Source organism: Entelurus aequoreus, linkage group LG10 (genome assembly GCF_033978785.1).
Source record: "Entelurus aequoreus isolate RoL-2023_Sb linkage group LG10, RoL_Eaeq_v1.1, whole genome shotgun sequence".
Classification (NCBI taxonomy): Eukaryota; Metazoa; Chordata; class Actinopteri; order Syngnathiformes; family Syngnathidae; genus Entelurus; species Entelurus aequoreus.
The window spans coordinates 16,014,853-16,040,093 of NC_084740.1; the positions used below are offsets into that span (position 1 = coordinate 16,014,853).

At 39.6% G+C, this 25,241-nt stretch overlaps 1 protein-coding gene across 1 annotated transcript in view; it reads left to right on the forward strand.

Annotated features, from left to right (window-relative positions):
- Positions 1-13,799: 13,799 nt before the first annotated feature.
- grik4 (glutamate receptor, ionotropic, kainate 4) overlaps positions 13,800-25,241 on the forward strand; it is a 1,090,788-nt gene continuing 1,079,346 nt past the window's right edge. The window contains exon 1 of the mRNA XM_062060216.1: positions 13,800-13,821. The gene's annotated coding sequence lies outside the window, so the exon portion shown is untranslated. The remainder of the gene's footprint in view (positions 13,822-25,241) is intronic.

Here is a 25,241-nt window from a genome sequence, read left to right on the forward strand (position 1 = left end):
CACATAGAATAGATCTGCTATCCCCGTTTAAATAAAAAAAAATCATTTCAGTAGGCCTTTAAATATCTCTTTGCAGTATATTTAATTAAATATCAGTTGAAAAGGATTTGCAAATCATTGTATTCAGTTTTTATTTACGATTTACACAACGTGCCAACTCCACTGGTTTTGGGTTTTGCATGTTGACAGGAGTTTTCCGCTGTTTTTATAGCATAGCATATGAATAGCAAATATATAACAATTATTTTAAGCAAATGCAGACACAAAAATATGTGTTTGATGTAGTCATTATAATAAAATATATTGTTAAATTAATACCTCTCAATTAAAACGGCATGCCTATTGCTACAGTTATTGTATTTGAATATGAACAGGCGGCGTAATTGTTACTAATATTGTGTCCCGTGGCGTTGATATGCTAATGATCATTTCATATCACGCTTTTCTTCACGCGCAGGATACTCACCAGTATGAGGACGTGTAGCTGTCCTGACCACTACAAGGACCTTTGGGGGGAGGTAACAAACAGAGGTTTGTTTTTACATACACACACTGACAACATGCCACACAGGATGGGTGTGAAATAGTGCAAAAGTCCAGCTGCTGCCTGGTCCTAATGAATATTCATGAAGTGTGCTGTTGAAAAAAAGTGCCATCAATAATGTTAGCATCTGTCAAGGTGAAGGCGTGTCCCTGCTTTGACCTTTCAACGCATTATTATTGCTCATGGGTATGTCATGTTATTCTCTCATCCGCACCTGTCACCGTGCAAGTGTGATTTAGTCGCCCTCGTCCTGCTCGTCATCACTGGCCATCTGTGCTCTGCTTTTGGACACGCACCAACACCATCATTCCTACCCAGACCCACTTCACTTTCAGCCAAACTTTTTATCTCGTTTTTTTTCATGAAGTTTTACATCCAAATCATTGCGGCGCAGGGAGGTGAACTAGCGAGCCCTAAAGAATAAGAACACCTTTTCTGTGAAATTATTGATCAGGAGCTCAAGCGTGACCTCGTTATTCCGAGAGAGAGAGATGGTGCGTTCAGGGTGTCCCGAATAGAACAGTAGACTTGCTTTGACTGGTGTTTCATAGAGGACCATTGCCTGCCATCTCTGCAGCACATTCCTAAAAAGAGCAGAGTGCTTCTGTCATATAAAATATCTGTGCCTAGTGGTTTCACAGTAGGTCTTCAAAAACAGCAGAGCACCCCTGCCTAGGTCCCTTAAAGTAGCATAGTGCTGCTGTTGTATAGTGGATCTTTGAGTAGTGTTTTTGCAGTAGGTACTCAAAAATGGCAGAGCGCTCCTGTCATAAACAGACTATTTTACAAGTATTTTTGCAGCAAATTCTCAAAAACAGCAGAGCTCTCCTGTCATGTAAGGGATCTTTGAGTAGTGTTTTTGCAGTAGGTACTCAAAAACGGCAGAGCGCTCCTGTCATATACAGAATATTTTACAAGTATTTTTGCAGCAAATTCTCAAAAACAGCAGAGATCTCCTGTCATGTAAGGGATCTTTGAGTAGTGTTTTTGCAGTAGGTACTCAAAAACGGCAGAGCGCTCCTGTCATATACAGAATATTTTACAAGTATTTTTGCAGCAAATTCTCAAAAACAGCAGAGCTCTCCTGTCATGTAAGGGATATTTGAGTAGTGTTTTGCAGTAAGACTTCAAAAACAGCAGAACGCTCCTATCAAGCATGTCCTTTAAAGTAGCAAAGGGCTCCTGTCACATAGAAGACTAGTGTTTTTGTAATTTGTCCTCAAAAATAGCAGAACGCTTCTGTCACACCGGTATTTTTGTGACAGATTCTTAAAAACAGCAGAACACCCCTGCCTAGGTCTTAAAGTAGCATAGTGCTGCTGTTGTATAGAGGATCTTTGAGTAGTGTTTTTGCAGTAGGTACTCAAAAACGGCAGAGCACTCCTGTCATATACAGAATATTTTACAAGTATTTTTGCAGCAAATTCTCAAAAACAGCAGAGCTCTCCTCTCATGGAAGGGATCTTTGAGTAGTGTTTTTGCAGTATGTCCTCAAAAACAGCAGAACGCTTCTGTCACACAAAGGGTCTTTGACCGGTATTTTTGCGGCAGATTCTTAAAAACAGCAAAGCACCCCTGCCTAGGTCCCTTAAAGTAGCATAGTGCTGCTGTTTTATGGAGGATCTTTGAGTAGTATTTTTGCAGCAAACTCTCAAAAACAGCAGAACGCTCCTATCAAACATGTCCTTTAAAGTAGCAAAGTGCTCTTGTCACATAGAACACTAGTGTTTTTGTGGTATGTCCTCAAAAATAGCAGAACACTTATACACACAAAAGGTCTATTTTTGCGGCAGATTCTTAAAAACAGCAGAGCACCCCTGCATTAGGTCTTAAAGTAGCTTAGTGCTGCTGTGGTATGGAGGATCTTTGAGTAGTGTTTTTGCAGTAGGTACTCAAAAACAGCAGAGCGCTCCTGTCATATACAGACTATTTTACAAGTATTTTTGCAGCAAATTCTCAAAAACAGCAGAGCTCTCCTGTCATGTAAGGGATCTTTGAGTAGTGTTTTTGCAGTAGGTACTCAAAAACGGCAGAGCGCTCCTGTCATATACAGAATATTTTACAAGTATTTTTGCAGCAAATTCTCAAAAACAGCAGAGCTCTCCTGTCATGTAAGGGATCTTTGAGTAGTGTTTTTGCAGTATGTTCCCAAAAACAACAGAACACTTCTGTCACACAAAGGGTCTTTGACCGGTATTTTTGCGGCAGATTCTTAAAAACAGCAAAGCACCCCTGCCTAGGTCCCTTAAAGTAGCATAGTGCTGCTGTTGTATAGTGGATCTTTGAGTAGTGTTTTTGCAGTAGGTACTCAAAAACGGCAGAGCGCTCCTGTCATATACAGAATATTTCACAAGTATTTTTGCAGCAAATTCTCAAAAACAGCAGAGCTCTCCTGTCATGTAAGGGATCTTTGAGTAGTGTTTTTGCAGTAAGTAGTCAAAAACAGCAGAGCGCTCCTGTCATATACAGAACATTTTACAAGTATTTTTGCAGCAAATTCTCAAAAACAGCAGAGCTCTCCTGTCATGTAAGGGATCTTTGAGTAGTGTTTTGCAGTAAGTCTTCAAAAACAGCAGAACGCTCCTATCAAGCATGTCCTTTAAAGTAGCAAAGGGCTCCTGTCACATAGAAGACTAGTGTTTTTGTAATATGTCCTCAAAAATAGCAGAACGCTTCTGTCACACCGGTATTTTTGTGACAGATTCTTAAAAACAGCAGAACACCCCTGCCTAGGTCTTAAAGTAGCTTAGTGCTGCTGTGGTATGGAGGATCTTTGAGTAGTGTTTTTGCAGTAGGTACTCAAAAACGGCAGAGCGCTCCTGTCATATACAGAATATTTTACAAGTATTTTTGCAGCAAATTCTCAAAAACAGCAGAGCTCTCCTGTCATGTAAGGGATCTTTGAGTAGTGTTTTTGCAGTAGGTACTCAAAAACGGCAGAGCGCTCCTGTCATATATAGAATATTTTACAAGTTTTTTTGCAGCAAATTCTCAAAAACAGCAGAGCTCTCCTGTCATGTAAGGGATCTTTGAGTAGTGTTTTTGCAGTAGGTACTCAAAAACGGCAGAGCGCTCCTGTCATATACAGAATATTTTACAAGTATTTTTGCAGCAAATTCTCAAAAACAGCAGAGCTCTCCTGTCATGTAAGGGATCTTTGAGTAGTGTTTTTGCAGTATGTTCCCAAAAACAACAGAACACTTCTGTCACACAAAGGGTCTTTGACCGGTATTTTTGCGGCAGATTCTTAAAAACAGCAAAGCACCCCTGCCTAGGTCCCTTAAAGTAGCATAGTGCTGTTGTTTTATGGAGGATCTTTGAGTAGTATTTTTGCAGCAAATTCTCAAAAACAGCAGAACGCTCCTATCAAACATGTCCTTTAAAGTAGCAAAGTGCTCTTGTCACATAGAACACTAGTGTTTTTGTGGTATGTCCTCAAAAATAGCAGAACACTTATGTCACACAAAAGGTCTATTTTTGCGTCAGATTCTTAAAAACAGCAGAGCGCCCCTGCCTAGGTCTTAAAGTAGCTTAGTGCTGCTGTGGTATGGAGGATCTTTGAGTAGTGTTTTTGCAGTAGGTACTCAAAAACAGCAGAGCGCTCCTGTCATATACAGACTATTTTACAAGTATTTTTGCAGCAAATTCTCAAAAACAGCAGAGCTCTCCTGTCATGTAAGGGATCTTTGAGTAGTGTTTTTGCAGTAGGTACTCAAAAACAGCAGAGCGCTCCTGTCTTATACAGACTATTTTACAAGTATTTTTGCAGCAAATTCTCAAAAACAGCAGAGATCTCCTGTCATGTAAGGGATCTTTGAGTAGTGTTTTGCAGCAAGTCTTCAAAAACAGCAGAACACTCCTATCAAGCATGTCCTTTAAAGTAGCAAAGGGCTCCTGTCACATAGAAGACCAGTGTTTTTGTAATATGTCCTCAAAAATAGCAGAACGCTTCTGTCACACCGGTATTTTTGTGGCAGATTCTTAAAAACAGCAGAACACCCCTGCCTAGGTCTTAAAGTAGCATAGTGCTGCTGTTGTATAGAGGATCTTTGAGTAGTGTTTTTGCAGTAGGTACTCAAAAACAGCAGAGCGCTCCTGTCATATACAGAATATTTTACAAGTATTTTTGCAGCAAATTCTCAAAAACAGCAGAGCTCTCCTGTCATGTAAGGGATCTTTGAGTAGTGTTTTTGCAGTATGTTCCCAAAAACAACAGAACACTTCTGTCACACAAAGGGTCTTTGACCGGTATTTTTGCGGCAGATTCTTAAAAACAGCAAAGCACCCCTGCCTAGGTCCCTTAAAGTAGCATAGTGCTGTTGTTTTAGGGAGGATCTTTGAGTAGTATTTTTGCAGCAAATTCTCAAAAACAGCAGAACGCTCCTATCAAACATGTCCTTTAAAGTAGCAAAGTGCTCTTGTCACATAGAACACTAGTGTTTTTGTGGTATGTCCTCAAAAATAGCAGAACACTTATGTCACACAAAAGGTCTATTTTTGCGGCAGATTCTTAAAAACAGCAGAGCACCCCTGCCTAGGTCTTAAAGTAGCTTAGTGCTGCTGTGGTATGGAGGATCTTTGAGTAGTGTTTTTGCAGTAGGTACTCAAAAACAGCAGAGCGCTCCTGTCATATACAGACTATTTTACAAGTATTTTTGCAGCAAATTCTCAAAAACAGCAGAGCTCTCCTGTCATGTAAGGGATCTTTGAGTAGTGTTTTTGCAGTAGGTACTCAAAAACAGCAGAGCGCTCCTGTCATATACAGACTATTTTACAAGTATTTTTGCAGCAAATTCTCAAAAACAGCAGAGCTCTCCTGTCATGTAAGGGATCTTTGAGTAGTGTTTTTGCAGTAGGTACTCAAAAACGGCAGAGCGCTCCTGTCATATACAAAATATTTTACAAGTATTTTTGCAGCAAATTCTCAAAAACAGCAGAGCTCTCCTGTCATGTAAGGGATCTTTGAGTAGTGTTTTTGCAGTATGTTCTCAAAAACAACAGAACACTTCTGTCACACAAAGGGTCTTTGACCGGTATTTTTGCGGCAGATTCTTAAAAACAGCAGAGCACCCCTGCATAGGTCTTAAAGTAGCTTAGTGCTGCTGTGGTATGGAGGATCTTTGAGTAGTGTTTTTGCAGTAGGTACTCAAAAACGGCAGAGCGCTCCTGTCATATACAGAATATTTCACAAGTATTTTTGCAGCAAATTCTCAAAAACAGCAGAGCTCTCCTGTCATGTAAGGGATCTTTGAGTAGTGTTTTTGCAGTAGGTACTCAAAAACGGCAGAGCGCTCATGTCATATACAGAATATTTCACAAGTATTTTTGCAGCAAATTCTCAAAAACAGCAGAGCTCTCCTGTCATGTAAGGGATCTTTGAGTAGTGTTTTTGCAGTAGGTACTCAAAAACGGCAGAGCGCTCCTGTCATATACAGAATATTTCACAAGTATTTTTGCAGCAAATTCTCAAAAACAGCAGAGCTCTCCTGTCATGTAAGGGATCTTTGAGTAGTGTTTTTGCAGTAGGTACTCAAAAACGGCAGAGCGCTCCTGTCATATACAGAATATTTTACAAGTATTTTTGCAGCAAATTCTCAAAAACAGCAGAGCTCTCCTGTCATGTAAGGGATATTTGAGTAGTGTTTTGCAGTAAGACTTCAAAAACAGCAGAACGCTCCTATCAAGCATGTCCTTTAAAGTAGGAAAGTGCTCCTGTCACATAGAAGACTAGTGTTTTTGTGGTATGTCCTAAAAAATAGCAGAACGCTTCTGTCACACCGGTATTTTTGTGGCAGATTCTTAAAAACAGCAGAACACCCCTGCCTAGGTCTTAAAGTAGCTTAGTGCTGCTGTTGTATAGAGGATCTTTGAGTAGTGTTTTTGCAGTAGGTACTCAAAAACGGCAGAGCGCTCCTGTCATATACAGAATATTTTACAAGTATTTTTGCAGCAAATTCTCAAAAACAGCAGAGATCTCCTGTCATGTAAGGGATCTTTGAGTAGTGTTTTTGCAGTAGGTACTCAAAAACGGCAGAGCGCTCCTGTCATATACAGAATATTTTACAAGTATTTTTGCAGCAAATTCTCAAAAACAGCAGAGCTCTCCTGTCATGTAAGGGATCTTTGAGTAGTGTTTTTGCAGTATGTTCTCAAAAACAACAGAACACTTCTGTCACACAAAGGGTCTTTGACCGGTATTTTTGCGGCAGATTCTTAAAAACAGCAGAGCACCCCTGCCTAGGTCTTAAAAGTAGCTTAGTGCTGCTGTGGTATGGAGGATCTTTGAGTAGTGTTTTTGCAGTAGGTACTCAAAAACGGCAGAGCGCTCCTGTCATATACAGAATATTTCACAAGTATTTTTGCAGCAAATTCTCAAAAACAGCAGAGCTCTCCTGTCATGTAAGGGATCTTTGAGTAGTGTTTTTGCAGTAGGTACTCAAAAACGGCAGAGCGCTCCTGTCATATACAGAACATTTTACAAGTATTTTTGCAGCAAATTCTCAAAAACAGCAGAGCTCTCCTGTCATGTAAGGGATCTTTGAGTAGTGTTTTGCAGTAAGACTTCAAAAACAGCAGAACGCTCCTATCAAGCATGTCCTTTAAAGTAGGAAAGTGCTCTTGTCACATAGAAGACTAGTGTTTTTGTGGTATGTCCTCAAAAATAGCAGAACGCTTCTGTCACACAAAGGGTCTTTGACTGGTATTTTTGTGGCAGATTCTTAAAAACAGCAAAGCATCCCTGCCTAGGTCTTAAAGTAGCATAGTGCTGCTGTTGTATAGAGGATATTTGAGTAGTGTTTTTGCAGTAGGTACTCAAAAACAGCAGAGCGCTCCTGTCATATACAGACTATTTTACAAGTATTTTTGCAGCAAATTCTCAAAAACAGCAGAGCTCTCCTGTCATGTAAGGGATCTTTGAGTAGTGTTTTGCAGTAAGTCTTCAAAAACAGCAGAACGCTCCTATCAAGCATGTCCTTTAAAGTAGCAAAGTGCTCCTGTCACATAGAAGACTAGTGTTTTTGTGGTATGTCCTCAATAATAGCAGAACGCTTCTGTCACACAAAGGGTCTTTGACCGGTATTTTTGTGGCGGATTCTTAAAAACAGCAGAACACCCCTGCCTAGGTCTTAAAGTAGCATAGTGCTGCTGTTGTATAGAGGATCTTTGAGTAGTGTTTTTGCAGTTGGTCCTCAAAAACAGCAGGTAGCTCCTGTTAAGTAGGCCCCTGAAAACAGAACTGTTCCTCTCACATAAATGATCTTTGACTTGCATTTTTGCAATAGGACCTCAAAAAAAGCAGAGTGCTCCGTTCATATAAAGAATCTTTGACTAGCATTTTTGCAGTTAGTCCTCAAAAACAGCAGAACGCTCCTGCTGAATAGGTCCCTGAAAAAAGAAGTGTTCCTGTCACATAAATGATCTTTGACTTGCATTTTTGCAATAGGCCCTTAAAAAAAGCAGAGTGCTCCGTTCATATAAAGAATCTTTGACTAGCATTTTTGCAGTTGGTCCTCAAAAACAGCAGCTCGCTCCTGTTAAATAGTTCCCTGAAAACAGAAGTGTTCCTATCACATCAATTATCTTTGACTTGCATTTTTTCAGTAGGCCCTCAAAAAAAGCAGAGCACTTATTTCATATTAAGAATCTTTGACTTGTATTTTTGCAGTTGGTCCTCAAAAACAGCAGCTCGCTCCTGTTAAATAGGTCCCTGAAAACAGAAGTGTTCCTCTCACATAAATTATCTTTGACTAGTATTTTTGCAGAAAGTCCTCAAAAAGGGCAGAGTGCTCCTTTCATATAAATAATCTTTGACTAGCATGTTTGCAGTTGGTCCTCAAAAACAGCAGCTTGCTTTTGCTAAATAGGTCCCTGAAAACAGAAGTGTTCCTGTCACATAAATGATCTTTGACTTGCATTTTTGCAGTAGGCCCTCAAAAAAAGCAGAGTGCTCCTTTCATATAAAGAATCTTTGACTAGCATTTTTGCAGTTGGTCCTCAAAAACAGCAGCTCGCTCCTGTTAAATAATTCCCTGAAAACAGAAGTGTTCCTATCACATAAATGATCTTTGACTTGCATTTTTGCAGTAGGCCCTCAAAAAAAGCAGAGCACTTCTTTCATATTAAGAATCTTTGACTCGTATTTTTGCAGTTGGTCCTCAAAAACAGCAGCTCGCTCCTGTTAAATAGGTCCCTGAAAACAGAAGTGTTCCTCTCACATAAATTATCTTTGACTAGCATTTTTGCAGAAAGTCCTCAAAAAAGGCAGAGTGCTCCTTTCATATAAAGAATCTTTGACTAGCATGTTTGCAGTTGGTCCTCAAAAACAGCAGCTTGCTTTTGCTAAATAGGTCCCTGAAAACAGAAGTGTCCTGTCACATAAATGATCTTTGACTTGCCTTTTTGCAGTAGGCCCTCAAAAAAAGGAGAGTGCTCCTTTCATATAAAGAATCTTTGACTAGCATGTTTGCAGTTGGTCCTCAAAAACAGCAGCTTGCTCCTGCTTAATAAGTCCTTGAAAACAGAAGTGTTCCTGTCACATAAATTATCTTTGACTTGCATTTTTGCAGTAGGCCCTCAAAAAAAGCAGAGTGCTCCTTTCATATAAAGAATCTTTGACTAGCATGTTTGCAGTTGGTCCTCAAAAACAGCAGCTTGCTCCTGCTTAATAAGTCCCTGAAAACAGAAGTGTTCCTGTCACATAAATTCTCTTTGACTTGCATTTCTGCAGTAGGTCCTCAAAAAAAGCAGAGCACTTCTTTCATATAAATAATCTTTGACTTGTATTTTTGTCGTAGGTCCTCAAAAACAGCAGCTTGCTTTTGCTAAATAGGTCCCTGAAAACAGAAGTGTTCCTGCCACATTAATGATCTTTGACTTGCATTTTTGCAGAAGGCTCTCAAAACCAGCAGACTGCTCTTGGCACATAGACAATCTTTTGACAATAATTATGCAGTCGGTCCTCAAAAACAGCACAACCCTCCTGAGATATAAGGGATCTTTGAGCACTGTGGCATGATTGCAGTGCAGAGCCTATAGACTAAAAGACCATCCTTCCTGTGAAATGATTGAGCAGGAGCTCAGGCATGACCCTGTTATTCATAGAGAGCCATGGTGCGTTCAGGGTCTCCCCCCTGCAACGGGAGAGCACATTTACTTGTGATCTTTCTTCCATGTGAAGTAAAAAAAGCAAGAAAGGCGAGTGAGGTAATTTGCCAAAAAGCCTGTCGATATATAAGTTCCTACTTGGAATGCAAATGAGGGCGAATGACTGACATGCCCTCGTTTGATTTGTCAGTGATTTTTGTTTGAAATTCCCACTCAGTGCACATTTCCAGCTCCTGTCAATCAATACGGGGAGAAGGGCACACCCGCCCCGCCACAGAATGTCAGCCATTGCCAGCTCCACAATGCAGTTGTTCCCACCGAGATTCGAACACGGGCGACTGAGAGGCAGATGTGCATGTTTCCATGGGCTCACAGTCCCACTGCACCACCGTGTTGATGGCCCTCAGTATGGGGTTCACATGGTATGATTTGTGTGGCCACGTCACATATGTGCACCTTAAATTGTAACATTAGGGTATGTCTTAGCTACTAGGACCTAAAGTGATAGTAGGTGCAGATTTATTTCCACCACTTGGGGGCAGTAGACCGCACATGAACGATGGCACTGGCAACTGGTTGGCAAACTGTTGCTGTTTTTTTTTTTTTAATGTGTTAGTTTTTATAGAAAGCAATAGGCTGTAAAGTTTTACAGAATAAAAAATGGAATACAGCAGAGCACTTCTCTTAAATAACTTTTTTTTTTTTACACCAGTAATAGTTCATAAATGATCTACACACCTGTATAGACTCAAGAGCAATGTTGTGTTCAAAGCCGGTATAAAAATGCACAATAGATTTCAAACATTTTGGTGCAGATCTGAATAAAGTGTACTGCAAATTCTGCCCGGCAACCAATTGTGACTTGAAAGATCTAAACCAGGGGTGTCAAACTCATTTTAGATCGGGGGCCATATGGTGAAAAATCTACTCCCAAGTGGGCCGGACTGGTAAAATTACGGCAAGATAACTTAACAATAAAGACAACTTCAGATTATTTTCTTTGTTTAAAAATAGAACAAGCACATTCTGAAATTGTACAAATCATAATGTTTTTTTGTTTTTTTTACACTTACATGTTGGGGTTAATATTCTATCTTTATTTGTTGTTATTTATATTTTATGAATAAATGATGTGATAATGTTCCTCAGTCAACTCATTGGTGTTAATTTTCAATCTATCAAGATACAAAAATAATATCAAAATCAAATTACATTTTTGTTTTTTATAAATGTCTGTAATGATAATGTCAATGAGGGATTTTTAATCACTGCTATGTTGAAATTGTTACTAATATTGATACTATTTTTGATAATATTAATTTTTGTTTCACTACTTTTATATTGTTCTGTGTCATGTTGTGTGTCCTCTCAATTGCTCTGTTGATTGCTATTCTGAATGTTGCTGGGTCGGGTTTGGTTTTGGAATTGGAGTTGCATTATTATGGTATTGTTGTGTATTGTTTTGTTGGATTGATTAACAAAAAAAATAAAAAATCTAATTACATGATGTTATTTATGTAGTTTGATCATTTTCCTAGACCAGGGGTCGGCAACCTTTACCACTCAAAGAGCCATTTTGGCAAGTTTCACAAATTAAAGAAAGTAATGGGAGCCACAAAAAATTTTTTAAAATTTAAAATGAAAAACACCGCATACAAAGCTTAAATGCTTTGTGCTATGTTAACCAGGGGTCTCCGACACACGCACCGGCACGCACTTTAATGTGGAAATTTGATGTTAGTGCGGCCCGCGAGTTTTCAATGAATGGCGCTTGAGGCGTTTGATAGCGTCATACTTGCCAACCCTCTCATTTTTCCCGGGAGACTCCCGAATATCAGAGCGTGATGACACTGCATTTGGCGCCCTCTACAGTCTGCCCTAACGGTGTACCTGCTCGACCACACGTAGAATGCAATTTTAGCTTGCTCACGTAAGTGACAGCAAGGCGTACTAGCTCAGCAGCCACACATCTTACACTGACGGTACCAATACCCAGAATCCCATGCAGCCCTAACTCTTCCGCTCAACCAACGCACGGAGAGGGGGGGGGGGTTGATGTGTGGGGGGATTTGGTGGTAGCGGGGGTGTATAATGTAGACCGCAAGAGTTAGGGCTGCATGGGATTCTGGGTAATGGTTGTGTTGTGTTTATGTTGTGTTACGGTGGGATGTTCTCCAGAAATGTGTTTTTCATTCTTTTTTGGTGTGGGTTCACAGTGTGGCGCATATTTGTAACGTAACAATGTTAAAGTTGTTTGATACGGCTACCGTCAGTGTAAGCTGTGTGGCTGATGACTAAGTATGCTTTGCTGTCTCCTGTGTGTGCAAGTAATAACAGCATGTAACATGTGGCTGGACTGGCACTCTGTATGTAAATGATATAGAGGACAATTACTGCAGTGCAATTAGGGCACGCCCTTTATTTAGTAATTAGAGTGTAAATAGGAATATTTTTTCCCTGGGAGTAATCTATGAGAGACACTGAGATCCATAAGTCTCCTGGGAAAATCGGGGGTGTCGGCATGTATGTAGCTGAGCCGCATCAGAGTGGTCAAGGAGCCGCATGCGGCCGCGGGTTGCCGACCCCTGTCCTAGACTGATGTACTAACATCATGTGGTTTATTTTGTACATATATAGCATCATCTACAAAGATACACATAATTGCTATTGCGACATCTAGTGGACACATTTATAACAGCAGTTTCTTTCATTAAAACATTTCCGGTTAATTTTTATACTTAGCAAACTCATCCTGCGGGCCGGATAAAACCTGTTCACGGGCCTGATCCGGCCCTCGCGCCTTACGTTTGACACCCCTACATTTGCGGCCCGCAGCTAATCGTTTACCGGCCCCCCACACATTCTGCAAAAATTGCAAAATTGATAGTATTGCAAATATTAAAAAAAACATTTTAAAACAGTGGAATGAGGGGAAATCTAACGATAACAAGTTGCAATGTTGACACAAAGCTGCCATGCAAGCTGTTTTTTTTCTCTTTTGTCTTTGTTTATTTGTATTTTTTTTGCCATTGCTCGAGAAAAAAAAGACAAAAAATCTATGTTACAATGAATTATTACTTAAAAAATGTCACTTTAAAATGTTTTTATGTGGAAAAAATATTGCATACATTGTGTGGTTGCCATATAAAAACATCAAAGTTTTATTTGACTAAAGAGCATAAAACAAACAAAATAATAGTTCAAACGTAAAATCGACAGATATATCTGAAGTTGATCTCGTAATTTAAGTGTGAAAAGTAAAAAAAAAACTAATAAAAATGTATCACTTTATGAGTGGGAGACCTTTTGGATCCCAAATATATTTAGTGGGATTTTATTTAACTTTTCACTGTGATTACTCAAAAATATTAAATAATTCAAATCAATGGTGTCCTGCATTATTGATCTTTTAGGGCTCTAATTACTAAATACTGCATATTTCAGTTTTACTATAAAAAAAACAAAGTTGTCTTTGACAGAAAAGGCATAAAACCTGTTTTTTTTTTACTTGCTATCAACCTGAAGTTGATAAAGAGATATACTGTAAAAAATAATAATAATAATTTGACTTATTTTTAACATTTTAATGACTGAGACTCTTGACAATTGATTGGTCCCCGGGAGCCCTAAAGGTTAAAAAAAAAAAAAATCTATATATTTTGTTATGGTTTGAAAATGAAAAATATCAAAATGGCCCCCGTATGCTTAAATTTTTCCGTGTGTGGCCCTCAGTGCAAAAAGTTTGGACACCCCTGGCCTAAGTATTCATTAAAAACAAGTCAGAGGTTGTATTTTACAATTACATTGAGTATTTTTGGCCACACAGTTCGAACAGTAAGACGCTGTACCTTAATCGAATGATTCCCTGGCGTACCACCCGTACCACAGTTTGACATCCGATAAATACAAACACGTGTGTCTGTTTTTTTTTGTTGTTTTTTTCCCAGCTCAGATATGTCAGTAGTCAAAGGTGGCAACGGCAGCGGTGTGTGACCTGAATGACCCGCCGTCCCCGGCCGGGTGTGCCACGACAAGGGGTCAAAGTGCAAGGCCAGGCTGGTGCTGATTGAAGTTTATCATCAGCATCTCCCCTCTGGGGGGGTTACTCACCTAAACACCTCTGAATGAAGAGCACACCTCTCTCGGACACGTACTTCAACAACAATCGTGAGGTGAGTCATCCTGCGCATGTTCAACATAATTATGAACGGCCTTTACGAGGACATTTTTACTAGAATGCATTGATTTCCTATAGAGTAAATTCTCACTATTTAGACCCCCGTGGCATAGAAACGCTATTAATGAATGCACCTACAGTACAGGCCAAAGGTTTGGACACACCTTCTCCTCATCCAATGTCTTTATTTTCATGACTATTTACATTGTAGATCAGGGGTCACCAACCTTTTTGAAACTAAGAGCTACTTCTTGGGTACTGATTAATGCGAAGGGCTACCAGTTTGATACACACTTAAATAAATTGCCAGAAATAGCCAATTTGCTCAATTTACCTTTAACTCTATGTTATTATTAATAATTAATGATATTTACACTTAATTGAACGGTTTAAAAGAGGAGAAAACACGAAAAAAATGACAATTAAATTTTGAAACATAGTTTATCTTCAATTTCGACTCTTTAAAATTCAAAATTCAACCGAAAAAAAGAAGACAAAAACTAGCTAGATCGAATCTTTTGGAAAAAATTTAAAAAATAATTTATGGAACATCATTAGTAATTTTTCCTGATTAAGATTAATTTTAGAATTTTGATGAAATGTTTTAAATAGGTTAAAATCCAATCTGCACTTTGTTAGAATATATAACAAATTGGACCAAGCTATATTTCTAACAAAGACAAATCATTAATTATTTTATATTTTCCAGAACAAAAATTTTAAAAGAAATTCAAAAGACTTTGAAATAAGATATAAATTTGATTCTACAGATTTTCTAGATTGAATTTTAATCATAATAAGTTTGAAGAAATATTTCACAAATATTCTTCGTCGAAAAAACAGAAGCTAAAATGAAGAATTAAATTAAAATGTATTTATTATTCTTTACAATAAAACATTTTTTTTTACTTGAACATTGATTTAAATTGTCAGGAAAGAAGAGGAAGGAATTTAAAAGGTAAAATGGTATATGTGTTTAAAAATCCTAAAATCATTTTTAAGGTTGTATTTTTTCTCTAAAATTGTCTTTCTGAAAGTTATAAGAAGCAAAGTAAAATAATTAATGAATTTATTTAAACAAGTGAAGACCAAGACTTTAAAATATTTTCTTGGATTTTCAAATTCCATTTGAGTTTTGTCTCTTTTAGAATTAAAAATGTTGAGCAAAGCGAGACCAGCTTGCTAGTAAATAAATAAAATTTAAAAAATAGAGGCAGCTCACTGGTAAGTGCTGCTATTTGAGCTATTTTTAGAACAGGCCAGCGGGCTACTCATCTGGTCCTTACGGGCTACCTGGTGCCCGCGGGCACCGCGTTGGTGACCCCTGTTGTAGATTGTCACTGAAGGCATCAAAACCATCTGTCACTTCATTTCTGAAGTGACAGATGGACAGAAGGGATTTTTTATTTATTTTTTTTGTCATAAAAAAAATACAATCACGTGTGCTTACGGACTGTATCCCTTGCAGACTGTATTGATTTATATTGATATATAATGTAGGAACCAGAATATTAATAACAGAAAGAAGCAACCCTTTTGTGCGAATGAGTGTGAATGGGGAAGGGAGGTTTTTTGGGTTGGTGCACTAATTGTAAGTGTATCTTGTGTTTTTTATGTTTATTTAATTAAAAAAAAAATATATATATATATTTTTATTTTTTTAAACTCTTGTGCAGCCCGGTACCAATCGATCCACGGACCGGTACCGGGCCGATGCCCGGTGGTTTGGAACCACTGCTGTACTGTACTTAACAAAAAAAGGTGAAATAACTGAAAACATGTTTTATATTCTAGTTTCTTCAAAATAGCCACCCTTTGCTCTGATTACTGCTTTGCACACTCTTGGCATTCCCTCGACGAGCTCCAAGTGCACCTGTGAAGTAAAAAGCATTTCAGGTGACTACCTCTTGAAGCTCATGGAGAGAATGCCAAGAGTGTGCAAAGCAGTAATCAGAGCAAATGGTGGCTATTTTGAAGAAACTAGAATATAAAACATGTTTTAAGTTCTTTCACCTTTTTTTTGTTAGGTACATAACTCCACATGTGTTCATTCATAGTTTTGATGCCTTCAGTGACAATCTACAATGTAAATAGTCATGAAAATAAAGAAAACGCATTGAATGAGAAGGTGTGTCCAAACTTTTGGCCTGTACTGTATATAGCAGTGCACCCTAATTGGTAGATACAACACACACATGTCAATAATGTATTTCTTAAAAAAATGCTTAACTAATTAAAACTACAAAGAAAAAGTATAAACAAATATATGTTGCAAACTACTGGTTCACACGCTAAAAATAACTGAGGACATTTCCAGAGCCTTTGTTGTACAAACCCCGTTTCCGTATGAGTTGGGAAATTGTGTTAGATGTAAATATAAACGGAATACAATGATTTGCAAATCATTTTCAACCCATATTCAGTTGAATATGCTACAAAGACAACATATTTGATGTTCAAACTGATAAACATGTTTTTTTGTTGCAAATAATCATTAACTTTAGAATTTGATGCCAGCAACACGTGACAAAGAAGTTGGGAAAGGTGGCAATAAATACTGATAAAGTTGAGGAATGCTCATCAAACACTTATTTGGAACATCCCACAGGTGGACAGGCAAATTGGGAACAGGTGGGTGCCATTATTGGGTATAAAAGTAGATTCCATGAAATGCTCAGTCATTCACAAACAAGGATGTGGCGAGGGTCAACAAATGCATGAGCAAATTGTTGAACAGTTTAAGAAAAACCTTTCTCAACCAGCTATTGCAAGGAATTTAGGGATTTCACCATCTACGGTCCGTAATATCATCAAAGGGTTCAGAGAATCTGGAGAAATCACTGCACGTAAGCAGCTAAGCCCGTGACCTTCGATCCCTCAGGCTGTACTGCATCAACAAGTGACATCAGTGTGTAAAGGATATCACCACATGGGCTCAGGAACACTTCAGAAAACCACTGTCAGTAACTACAGTTGGTCGCTACATCTGTAAGTGCAAGTTGAAACTCTCCTATGCAAGGCGAAACCCGTTTATCAACAACACCCAGAAACGGCGTCGGCTTCGCTGGGGCCTGAGCTCATCTAAGATGGACTGATACAAAGTGGAAAAGTGTTCTGTGGTCTGACGAGTCCACATTTCAAATTGTTTTTGGAAATTGTGGACGTCGTGTCCTCCGGACCAAAGAGGAAAAGAACCATCCGGATTGTTATAGGCGCAAAGTTGAAAAGCCAGCATCTGTGATGGTATGGGGGTGTATTAGTGCCCAAGACATGGGTAACTTACACATCTGTGAAGGCGCCATTAATGCTGAAAGGTACGTACAGGTTTTGGAGCAACATATGTTGCCATCCAAGCAACGTTACCATGGACGCCCCTGCTTATGTGGCTTCATAGTAAAAGAGTGCGGGTACTAGACTGGCCTGCCTGTAGTCCAGACCTGTCTCCCATTGAAAATGTGTGGCGCATTATGAAGCCTAAAATAGCACAACGGAGACCCCCGGACTGTTGAACAACTTAAGCTGTACATCAAGCAAGAATGGGAAATAATTCCACCTGAAAAGCTTCAAAAATGTGTCTCCTCAGTTCCCAAACGTTTACTGAGTGTTGTTAAAAGGAAAGGCCATGTAACACAGTGGTAAAAATGCCCCTCTGACAACTTTTTTGCAATGTGTTGCTGCCATTAAATTCTAAGTTAATTATTATTAGCAAAAAAAAAAAAAGTTTATGAGTTTAAACATCAAATATCTTGTCTTTGTAGTGCATTCAACTGAATATGGGTTGAAAAGGATTTGCAAATCATTGTATTCCGTTTATATTTACATCTAACACAATTTCCCAACTCATATGGAAACAGGGTTTGTAATTAAACTCTATCGAAATAACTTTTGCACATTATTCTCCTTTTTTTTTTTTTTGGAGATGTGCGAGCAAGAAGGACTTGCAACTGTGGACGAGTTCTTGTCCTTCAATTTAAAGAGCTGTTCAAAAGACTCGACTCGTCTGCGACTCATCTCTACCACGCAAAGTCCTGCCACCTGCCAGGTGACAATCGTTGTTAGGCACTATCGCACAACACAACAACTTACAGCCGCAACACAACTTTCAGCTGCAACGCAACAACGTTCGGCCACAGCATGAATGCAAGTGCCACGACAAATGCACATTCTACAATACAACAACATAAAGCCACAACACAACTACTTCATGCCACAACACAACCACTTCATGCCACAACACAACCATTTCATGCCACAACACAACCATTTCATGCCACAACACAACCACTTCATGCCACAACACAACCACTTCATGCCACAACACAACCATTTCATGCCACAACACAACTACTTAATGCCACAACACAACCACTTCATGCCATAACACAACCACATAAAGCCACAACACAACCACTTCATGCCACAACACAACACAACCACTTCATGCCACAACACAACCACTTCATGCCACAACACAACCACTTCATGCCACAACACAACGATTTCATGCCACAACACAACTACTTAATGCCACAACACAACCACATAATGCCACAACACAACAGCATAGAGCCACAACACAACCACATAATGCCACAACACAACCACTTCATGCCACAACACAACTACTTCATGCCACAACACAACCACATAATGCCACAACACAACTACTTAATGCCACAACACAACAACATAAACCACAACGCAACTACTTCATGCCACAACACAACCACATAATGCCACAACACAACCACTTCATGCCACAACACAACTACTTCATGCCACAACACAACCACTTCATGCCACAACACAACCACTTCATGCCACAACACAACTACTTCATGCCACAATACAACCACTTCATGCCACAACACAACCACTTCATGCCACAACACAACCATATAAAGCCACAACAAAACTACTTTATGCCACAACACAACCGCATAATGCCACAACACAACCACTTCATGCCACAACACAACCACTTCATGCCACAACACAACCACATAAAGCCACAACACAACTACTTTATGCCACAACACAACCGCATAATGCCACAACACAACCACTTCATGCCACAACACAACCACTTCATGCCACAACACAACCACATAATGCCACAACACAACCATTCCATGCCACAACACAACCACATAATGCCACAACACAACCACTTCATGCCACAACACAACCACTTCATGCCACAACACCACCACTTCATGCCACAACACAACCACTTCATGCCACAACACAACTACTTCATGCCACAACACAACCACTTCATGCCACAACACAACTACTTCATGCCACAACACAACCACTTCATGCCACAACACAACCACATCATGCCACAACACAACCACTTCATGCCACAACACAACCACGTCATGCCACAACACAACCACATAATGCCACAACACAACCACTTCATGCCACAACACAACCACATAATGCCACAACACAACCACATCATGCCACAACACAACTACTTCATGCCACAACACAACCACTTCATGCCACAACACAACTACGTCATGCCACAACACAACCACTTCATGCCACAACACAACCACATAAAGCCACAACACAACTACTTTATGCCACAACACAACCGCATAATGCCACAACACAACCACTTCATGCCACAACACAACCACTTCATGCCACAACACAACCACATAATGCCACAACACAACCATTACATGCCACAACACAACCACATAATGCCACAACACAACCACTTCATGCCACAACACAACCACATAATGCCACAACACAACCACTTCATGCCACAACACAACTACTTCATGCCACAACACAACCACTTCATGCCACAACACAACTACTTCATGCCACAACACAACCACTTCATGCCACAACACAACCACATCATGCCACAACACAACCACTTCATGCCACAACACAACCACGTCATGCCACAACACAACCACATAATGCCACAACACAACCAATTCATGCCACAACACAACTACTTCATGCCACAACACAACCACTTCATGCCACAACACAACCACATAATGCCACAACACAACCACATCATGCCACAACACAACTACTTCATGCCACAACACAACCACTTCATGCCACAACACAACTACTTCATGCCACAACACAACCACTTCATGCCACAACACAACCACATAAAGCCACAACACAACTACTTTATGCCACAACACAACCGCATAATGCCACAACACAACCACTTCATGCCACAACACAACCACTTCATGCCACAACACAACCACATAATGCCACAACACAACCATTACATGCCACAACACAACCACATAATGCCACAACACAACCACTTCATGCCACAACACAACCACATAATGCCACAACACAACCACTTCATGCCACAACACAACTACTTCATGCCACAACACAACCACTTCATGCCACAACACAACTACTTCATGCCACAACACAACCACTTCATGCCACAACACAACCACATCATGCCACAACACAACCACTTCATGCCACAACACAACCACGTCATGCCACAACACAACCACATAATGCCACAACACAACCAATTCATGCCACAACACAACTACTTCATGCCACAACACAACCACTTCATGCCACAACACAACTACTTCATGCCACAACACAACCACTTCATGCCACAACACAACCACATAATGCCACAACACAACCACATAATGTCACAACACAACCACTTCATGCCACAACACAACCACATAATGCCACAACACAACCACTTCATGCCACAACACAACCACTTCATGCCACAACACAACCACATAATGCCACAACACAACAGAATAAAGCCACAACACAACCACATGAAGCCACAACACAACTACTTTATGCCACAACACAACCGCATAATGCCACAACACAACCACTTCATGCCACAACACAACCACTTCATGCCACAACACAACCACATAATGCCACAACACAACCATTTCATGCCACAACACAACCACATAATGCCACAACACAACCACTTCATGCCACAACACAATTACTTCATGCCACAACACAACCACTTCATGCCACAACACAACTACTTCATGCCACAACACAACCACTTCATGCCACAACACAACTACTTCATGCCACAACACAACCACTTCATGCCACAACACAACCACATAATGCCACAACACAACCACTTCATGCCACAACACAGCTAAATAATTCCACAACACAACTACTTCATGCCACAACTCAACTTCAAAAATGTTTGGTACTTTCGTTTGTGTTAATAAATTGTAATTGTTTACTAACAAAATATATTTATTTAATTGACCAGTAACAGATGATGACAGCTGTGATGTCCAGCTTTTTCCTGACATGTCTGAGTGTCATTTGCAAGTATTATATAATAGAATTAGCCTGCAGTTTCATGATGTCAGATAGTAGTCTGTAGTCCAAGGTGTTAGATAGTAGTCTGTAGTCCAATATGTTAGATAGTAGTCTGTAGTCCAAGATGTTAGATAGTAGTCTGTAGTCCAAGATGTTAGATAGTAGTCTGTAGTCCAAGATGTTAGATAGTAGTCTGTAGTCCAAGATGTTAGATAGTATTCTGTAGTCCAAGTGGTTAGATAGTAGTCTGTAGTCCAAGATGTTAGATAGTAGTCTGTAGTCCAAGATGTTAGATAGCAGTCTGTAGTCAAAGATGTTAGACAGTAGTCTGTAGTCCAAGATGTTAGATAGCAGTCTGTAGTCCAAGATGTTAGATAGTAGTCTGTAGTCCAAGATGTTAGATAGTAGTCTGTAGTCCAAGATGTTAGATAGTAGTCTGTAGTCCAAGATGTTAGATAGCAGTCTGTAGTCCAAGATGTTAGATAGTAGTCTGTAGTCCAAGTGGTTAGATAGTAGTCTGTAGTCCAAGATGTTAGATAGTAGTCTGTAGTCCAAGATGTTAGATAGTAGTCTGTAGTCCAAGATGTTAGATAGTAGTCTGTAGTCCAAGCTGTTAGATAGCAGTCTGTAGTCCAAGATGTTAGATAGCAGTCTGTAGTCCAAGTGGTTAGATAGTAGTCTGTAGTCCAAGATGTTAGATAGCAGTCTGTAGTCCAAGGTGTTAGATAGCAGTCTGTAGTCCAAGATGTTAGATAGTAGTCTGTAGTCCAAGATGTTAGATAGCAGTCTGTAGTCCAAGATGTTAGATAGTAGTCTGTAGTCCAAGATGTTAGATAGCAGTCTGTAGTCCAAGATGTTGGATAGTAGTCTGTAGTCCAAGATGTTAGATAGTAGTCTGTAGTCCAAGTGGTTAGATAGTAGTCTGTAGTCCAAGATGTTAGATAGTAGTCTGTAGTCCAAGATGTTAGATAGCAGTCTGTAGTCCAAGATGTTAGATAGTAGTCTGTAGTCCAAGTGGTTAGATAGTAGTCTGTAGTCCAAGATGTTAGATAGTAGTATGTAGTCCAAGATGTTAAATAGTAGTCTGTAGTCCAAGTGGTTAGATAGTAGTCTGTAGTACAATATGTTAGATTGTAGTCTGTAGTCCAAGTGGTTAGATAGTAGTCTGTAGTCCAAGATGTTAGATAGTAGTCTGTAGTCCAAGATGTTAGATCGTAGTCTGTAGTCCATGATGTCAGATAGTAGTCTGTAGTCCAAGATGTTAGATAGTAGTCTGTAGTCCAAGTGGTTAGATAGTAGTCTGTAGTACAAGATGTTAGATTGTAGTCTGTAGTCCAAGTGGTTAGATAGTAGTCTGTAGTCCAAGATGTTAGATAGTAGTCTGTAGTCCAATATGTTAGATAGTAGTCTGTAGTCCAAGATGTTAGATAGTAGTCTGTAGTCCAAGATGTTAGATAGTATTCTGTAGTCCAAGATGTAAGATAGTAGTCTGTAGTCCAAGATGTTAGATAGTAGTCTGTAGTCCAAGATGTTAGATAGCAGTCTGTAGTCTAAGATGTTAGATAGTAGTCTGTAGTCCAAGATGTTAGATAGCAGTCTGTAGTCCAAGATGTTAGATAGTAGTCTATAGTCCAAGGTGTTAGATAGTAGTCTGTAGTCCAAGATGTTAGATAGTAGTCTATAGTCCAAGATGTTAGATAGTAGTCTGTAGTCCAAGATGATAGATAGTAGTCTGTAGTCCAAGGTGTTAGATAGTAGTCTGTAGTCCAAGATGTTAGATAGTAGTATATAGTCCAAGGTGTTAGATAGTAGTCTGTAGTCCAAGATGTTAGATAGTAGTCTATAGTCCAAGATGTTAGATAGTAGTCTGTAGTCCAAGATGATAGATAGTAGTCTGTAGTCCAAGGTGTTAGATAGTAGTCTGTAGTCCAAGATGTTAGATAGTACTCTATAGTCCAAGATGTTAGATAGTAGTCTGTAGTCCAAGATGTTAGATAGTAGTCTGTAGTCCAAGGTGTTAGATAGTAGTCTGTAGTCCAAGATGTTAGATAGTACTCTATAGTCCAAGATGTTAGATAGTAGTCTGTAGTCCAAGATGTTAGATAGTAGTCTGTAGTCCAAGATGTAAGATAGTAGTCTGTAGTCCAAGATGTTAGATAGTAGTCTGTAGTCCAAGATGTAAGATAGTAGTCTGTAGTCCAAGTGGTTAGATAGTAGTCTGTAGTCCAAGATGTTAGATAGCAGTCTGTAGTCCAAGATGTTAGATAGTAGTCTGTAGTCCAAGATGTTAGATAGTAGTCTGTAGTCCAAGATGTTAGATAGCAGTCTGTAGTCCAAGATGTTAGATAGTAGTCTGTAGTCCAAGATGTAAGATAGTAGTCTGTAGTCCAAGATGTTAGATAGTTGTCTGTAGGGCACGGTGTGTTGCCTAGTCAGGGAGTAGTCTTTGCTTTTAAGCTCAATTAAGTCTTTTTGTGCGCCCCAAAAAGTGTTTATACTGTGAGTATTGTACTTATTACACACCAGCTGTTTAGTTGTAACATGCACTGTAGTTGTAGTATTCATTGACAAATTTGGAGGTGTTAAAATCGTCATCTAAAATCGCTAATGCTAATCAGTAGCATGTCTATGGCAAAGCCAATTAGCATTTTGAAAAGTCGAGCCTTACTGTACGCTCGAGTGTTTTCTATCAGGCATACTTTCTTTGTTGGCATGGAACATTATCTAGATGTAAGTCCTCCTTGAGTGCGCTTAAATGCTTGTTTACCCGTCAAGTGTTTGAGCCGGTGCGGAATCTGAAACCGGACGTGAGGTAACGAGCCACAAAGGTATCCAAATATGGCACCGTTTGATTTGACCTGAATCCATACTCAGTATTACAGACTTAATGCCTTCTACTGGTCCTTCCACGGGCGGAAACGAGCAACAACCTTCGATCCCTCAGGCGGTACTGCATCAAAAACCGACATCAATGTGTAAAGGATATCACCACACTTCAGAAAACCACTGTCAGTAACTACAGTTCATCGCTACATCTGTAAGTGCATGTTAAAACTCTACTATGCAAAGCCAAAGTCATTTATCAACAACACCCAGAAACGCCGCCGGCTTCGCTGGGCCCGAGTTCATGTAAGATGGACTGATGCAAAGTGGAAAAGTGTTCTGTGGTCTGACGAGTCCACATTTCAAATAGTTTTTGGAAACCGTGGACGTTGTGTCCTCCGGACCAAAGAGGAAAAGAACCATCCGGATTGTTATAGGGGCAAAGTTGAAAAGCCAGCATCTGTGATGGTATGGGGGTGTATTAGTGCCCAAGACATGGGTAACTTACACATCTGTGAAGGCACCATTAATGCTGAAAGGTACATACAGGTTTTGGAGCAACATATGTTGCCATCCAAGCAACGTTATCATGGACGCCCCTGCTTATTTCAGCAAGACAATGCCAAGCCACGTGGCTTCATAGTAAAAGAGTGCGGGTACTAGACTGGCCTCCCTGTAGTCCAGACCTGTCTCCCATTGAAAATGTGTGGCGCATTATGAAGCCTAAAATACCACAATGGAGACCCCCGGACTGTTGAACAACTTAAGCTGTACATCGAGCAAGAATGGGAAATAATTCCACCTGAAAAGCTTCAAAAATGTGTCTCCTCAGTTCCCAAACGTTTACTGAGTGTTGTTACAAGGAAAGGCCATGTAACACAATGGTAAAAATGCCCCTGTGACAACTTTGTTGCAATGTGTTACTGCCATTAAATTCTAAGTTAATGATTATTTGCAAAAAGATAACAAAAGTTTCTCAGTTCGAACATGAAATATCTTGTCTTTGCAGTCTATTCAAGTGAATATAAGTTGAATCATTGTATTCTGTTTTTAATTTACGATTTACACAACGTGCCAACTTCACTGGTTTTGGGTGTTGAGGAAAAGGCATCTGAGCGTTGTTTCGTGATTATATTAGTATAATCTTGACACGGCATCTGGATTTTCACGCCTGGTCAGCTGTGTAGAGAGGAGAAGGCACTGCAATCTCATTAATGTGTGCGTGTGTGTATG